This window comes from Quercus robur, chromosome 8, assembly GCF_932294415.1.
Source record: "Quercus robur chromosome 8, dhQueRobu3.1, whole genome shotgun sequence".
Taxonomy (NCBI): domain Eukaryota; kingdom Viridiplantae; phylum Streptophyta; class Magnoliopsida; order Fagales; family Fagaceae; genus Quercus; species Quercus robur.
In genome coordinates this window covers 33,069,251-33,075,308 of record NC_065541.1, presented here as the reverse complement: position 1 = coordinate 33,075,308, position 6,058 = coordinate 33,069,251, and positions in this window count along the sequence as shown.

Sequence of the window (6,058 nt, the reverse complement as noted above, 5' to 3'; positions counted from 1 at the left end):
AAGGATAGGCACTCCAAGCCCCCCACGAAGAAGTTCACAAGTTTCACCCCGCTGACTGCACCGATCGACCAAGTCTTGATGCACATCAAAGACGAAGGAGCCTTGACATTTCCCAGCAAGTTGAAGGGAGATCCCAATAAGAGGTCTAGAGACAAGTATTGTCGCTTCCACCGTGATCACAGTCATGACACAGCCGACTGCTATAATTTGTAGCAACAAATAGAAGCTCTTATCAGACAAGGAAAGTTGCAAAGGTTCGTTAGCAAGAAAAAAGTGGACCCACCACAAGAGCAAGTTCCCCAATGGGAGAACGAGCATCCTAGGCTGCCCATAAGAGATATAAGAATGATTATGGGAGGCATTGCGACCTCGAGTTCGTCCAAAAAGGCCTGTAAGACTTACCTCGAGATGGTTCAGAATGTCTAGCTAATGGGTTTCGTCCCAAAGATGGTGCAGATCGACAACCCCATCATCGAATTCTCAGAAGAAGATGCTCGACATCTCCACCACCCGCATGACGATGCACTCGTCGTTAGCATACAGGTAGAGGACTAAAACACACACCGGGTCCTGGTCAACAATGGAAGCTTTGCTAATATCCTATACTACCCAGCGTTCCAGCAAATGAGGATTGACAGAGAATGGCTGGTCCCGACCATCTCCCCACTCATCGGGTTCGGAAGGAATAAGGTTTACCCCCTCAGCGCAGTCACACTACCCATTACAGTTGGTGATTATCCTCAACAAATCACTAAAGATGTTACATTCCTTGTTATCGATTGCTCATCTGCCTATAATGCCATCCTTGGATGACTTACCCTCAACTGATGATCAAGCTACCACCTGATGATCAAGTTCCCCACCGAGTATGGAGTAGGAGAATTACGTGGAGATCAAGTGGCTGCACGCAAGTGTTACATAGCAATGTTGGAGATGGACGATCATGTGCAGACAATGAACATAGAAGAGCAGCAGACGGTGGCAGAGCCCATTGAAAAACTTGAAGAGGTACTTCTCAACAACTCTAGGCCAGATTGAACAATAAGGATTGGCACCCTCGCCAGCCTGATGGTCCGCCAAGCACTCACAACTTTTCTCAAAGAGAACCAAGATGTATTTGCCTGAAGCCATGAAGACATGCTAGGAATTGACCTTTCGGTCGTGGTGCACAGGTTGAATGTGTCGCCCTCCTTTTCTCCCATCCGTCAAAAGAAACAGGTGTTCGCTCAAGAACGAGACCGAGCTATAGCAGAAGAAGTCCGCAAGTTACAAGAGGCAGGCTTCATCAGGGAATTTTACTACCCCAACTGGCTGGCAAATGTGGTGATGGTCAAGAAAACCAACAGGAAATGGAGAATGTGCATGGACTTCACAGACTTGAACAAAGCATGCCCCAAAGATAGCTACCCCCTCCCGTGAGTTGATGTCCTAATTGACTCTATGGCCCAACACCAATTACTGAGCTTCATGGACGCTTTTTTAGGTTATAATTAGATCAAAATGGACAAAGCAGATCAGAAGAAGACTTCGTTCATTGCCAGCCAAGGCCTTTTCTGCTACAAAGTGATGCCGTTCGGCCTTAAGAATGCAGGTACAACATATCAAAGGCTCATGAACAAAATGTTCGCACATCGAATTGGAAGAAATGTCCAAGTCTACGTTAACGACATGCTGGTAAAGAGCCGAAGGGAGGATGATCTCAAGAAAACCTTTGACACCCTTCGCTCTTACAACATGAAGCTCAATCCAGGCAAATGTGCATTTGGGGTGACGACAAGAAAGTTTCTAGGGTTCATGGTGTCTTAAAGGGGTATCAAGGCTAACCCAGACAAGATCTGGGCCATAATAGAGATGGCGCCTCCAAAGAACGTGAAAGAAGTACAAAGCCTCAACGGCAAGGTAGCCGCACTAAATAGGTTCGTGACAAGGGTGACAGATAAGTGTCAACCTTTCTTCCACACGCTTAAGAAATCTTTTGAATGGACGACCGAGTGTCAGTAGGCATTCGAGGATCTGAAGGCCTACTTCTCTTCCCCTCTGCTGCTAAATCCCTCAAAACCAAGGGAAGAATTGTTCCTCTACTTGGCTGTATCCCCGACCACCGTCAGTGCAGCCTTGATTAGAGAAGAAGACTAGGTGCAAAAGCCTGCATACTATACCAACCGGGCACTTCGTGGTGTAAAGGAGAGGTACCCACTGATGGAAAAGCTCGCCTTCGCTTTAGTTACAGCAACCCACAAGCTCAAGCCATACTTCCAAGCCCACACGGTGATCGTCCTAACGGACAAGCCCCTACAGCGAGTGATAAGCAATCCTGAAGTTGCCAGACGAATGGCACTATGGGCAATAGAGTTAAGTGAGTTCGACATACAGTACCACCCGCGTACTGCCATCAAGGGGCAGGTGGCTGCTAACTTCATTGCGGAGTTCACTAATGTGGAAGGCTAGGGGGCAGAAGAGTATCCTCAATGGAGTATACACACCGACAGAACGTCCAACAAACAAGCTAGTGGAGTGGGCATTGTAATTCGTTCTCTAGAAGGGGACGAGATTGAATGCATGGTTCGTCTCGACTTCCTTACAACCAACAATGAAGCAGAGTACGAAGCTTTAGTAGCGGGACTAGATCTCGCTAATGCGGCAGGGGCTGCGAGTGTGGTTATTCATTATGACTCCTAAGTCGTCATGAACCAAGTAAACGATGATTACGAATGTAAGGGCAAAAGGATGAAGAAGTACCTGGAGCAAGTAAAGAGAAGGGTGGACGACCTACAGGCTAAGATTGTTCAAATCTCCAGAGGAGAGAACGAGCAAGCCAACCGTCTTGCTAAGGCTGCATTAGCAGAATACATGATCATCCCTGACAACGTACTTTCCTTCGTTCAGTTTTCACCATTAATAGATATTATTGATGTGCAGGTGATAGGTTCTGAAAGCAACTAGACCACACCAATAGTCTCTTACTTAAAAAACGACGCATTACCAGACGATAAGGAAGCTGCGAGGAAGTTAAAGGTCCAAGTAGCATGATTTGTTCTAATAAAGGACATCTTATACAAGAGAGGCTTCTCCCACCCATACATGAGGTGTTTAAGCTCCGAAGAAGCGGTCTATGCCAATGACAATGATGAGTTACTGTAATCAAGTGAAAGAAAAGCATACAGCATGCCCAAAAGAGGCCCAGCAAGTACAGGTCAAATAACACCACAGCAAGAATAACAAAGTGGCGTGGTAGGAATGCTTGCAAGTTTATGGAGGGAGCAAAGAGTGGGCTAAAGAGAGAAAAGCCCACAATCAAGCAAAGCCCAACCCTTGAAGGAAGCAAGCCATAAAGAATGGAAGATCAGAAAATAGTTCACACCACAACAGGTCAAGGATGAGCGGAAGAATGCACAGATAAGCCTCCAGACCATGGCAAACACATGAGCAGCAGACAAGCTTTGGACATACACGAAAGTGGAGCAAGCGTAAGGCCCAGACACCACCAACTTGTACCCAGCCAATATAGGAGTGGTGGGTCATGGGTCAGAGGTAAGTAAGGGTATGGTATGGCGGTAGGGAGAAGGGGGAGTCTATTCTAGGGTTCCTGCTCAAACTCTTTAGGGGGAAATGTCCTGCTAGGATGACATACCACCGAAAAGAGGGAATGGTGAGTTGGAATCACTAGGTGCATGCCATGAGGGATAGTGAGAGAGGATGCCCACCTTGTTCCGAATAAGAATGCCACGGTGAATAAGCAAACAAAATAGTTTTCTTTGTCTGGTAATAGGCACGGCTAGCACAGGTAAGTGTTGGTGGCTAGACAACTGACAAACTAGTGGGTGGTCTAGAAGGACACCCATACCCAGCCAAATTTGGTTAAGGGGTAAAATGGTAAAAAAACTAGTCACGGCAGGCAATATATAAGGAGCCTCTGCCGTGCATAGTAAAGGGGATCAACATAGAGCAACAATCATAACGAGAGATTCACAACATTACAACAACAACAGTCACCACTATAACACACGAGTAAGAACTAGAAAGAAAAGAGTGCAAAAGCAAAGTAACAAAACGAAGAAAAAAGAAAGAGAAAGTTAGGAAGAAAAACGGAGAGAGAATAGAATGGTAGGCATGCACCAATAGGCTAACCCCTTCTCTCCCTCTTAAAGCCTACCCTCTGTTAAGGATTAAGGATTTTCTGGGCACAAGTCATTTAGGCCTGTTTTCCCAAAGTGGATAATTTCTACAGTAGGATCTACCTGTGAGGTTATTCACATTAAGGGAGTCCCTCCTTTGTCTTAGTTTTGTAATGCAACTGAGCACGGTATACTAACCATTCCTTCTTTGCTTATATTAATTAAGTACCAATATTATTTCTCTTTTGCCTTTGCCATTTCATTTATAATGTATTTCTTGGTGTTGTGCCATCCTTTTTCTTTATTTTGATTAAGAACCCTTTACGTATTCTATCTAACAACAAATATATTTCCTTTATTGTTGTCATATTGTATATGTCTACCATAACTCTTTTGTAACAGTCTCATCTGCCATGGGCATACGACCAAAGTTTCAACAAAGGGGCTTTAGTTTGCACACAAGCTGGTCTGAGGTGAGTTGCAATTGGACCGGACCTAACTCTCCTACCCAAAACCTTTGGGCCGTATTGTGACAAGAGGCAGCCCAGCCCACAATCTCAAAAAGGCCCACCACACATGGATATCACTTTTGGGAAGGAACTGCTCTCATAAGTTGTGTATATATTTGTATATATTTACTTTTGAAACTATGTGTTTGATCGTAAACTCAACATGTTATGTATATATTTGTATTTTGGGACATATTAATTTGATGAAGTACTTTGACTTTTGCATTTTTTTTTTTGTATATTTAATTTGTTATTGTAGTTCTTAAATATAATGTTCATATTATCTTATAATGTCTATATTGCAAGACAAGGTAACAGACAAATTAATGTAATAAAATAAATAAATAAATAAATAACTCAACTTTTTGCAATAAGGTTGTTTGTTGTAATAAATTATTACAACAAAAATTTTGTTATAATAAGTTATGACATTTTTCACATATTAAAACAAAATCTTTGAAGCAATAAGCCATTGCCACAAAGTTATTTATTATGATTAAAAAGTTACTTCATTAACCTGTTTGTTGCAATATGTAGAATTTATTGCAACGAGATCTTGCATTGCAAATGTTAGGGTTTATGCCCTAAAATCCAATTTATTGGCATGTTATAAATAATTAAATTGTTTAATTATATGAAACTATTTGTAAATGAACTAATTGGACATTATCATAGTTCTTAAGATGTATTGTATGTGATTTAGTTACAGAAGATATAAACCACAAGTTCTTTGTAAACTCAAAAATGTAGTTCGTAGTCCGTGATGAAATTGGGCATTTTCATCTGTGAAAACTATAACATGTCAACTAAGATGGTTTGTCTTGATTATGGATGTAGGGACTTCTAGTTGATGTGTTGATGTGTCTTAACTGTGTAAGACACATTGAACTGGACCACTATAAGATTAATTATTCAATTAACAACTGTCACCTGAATAATAAATCTCACAACTTTTATTTTCATAGACTTTCAATCCTAAGAGGATAGTGAACCCGATCATGAAATGTAAGTTGCTTTGATATATCAGGAGTGAGATCTAATTTAACGATTAAAACTTCAGTATATTGGGTAACTACACGTAGTGTTGAGGGGACACATATTCTCAATATGGAATCCATAATCTCTTTCTATAGAGACAAGAAATATCCCCTTAAGATAAGTTTAATGGGAAATAGTAAATCAGGGTCGGCCACTTTAGTAAAGAGTTACTAAAGTTTATATATAATGAAATTAGACTTCATAAATATGAATAACCAAAAGATTAAACCGGTGACTCAAGGAATAAAATAGTTGTTAAAAAGTGACAATTTATTATGACTTTGTTCACTATGGATATTTTATGGAGGTGTCAAATGATATCATATTAGAGTCTTAGGATATAATTTATTAATATGGCCTAGAGTGCAATTATATTTCCATAGTGGTACTTGTTAT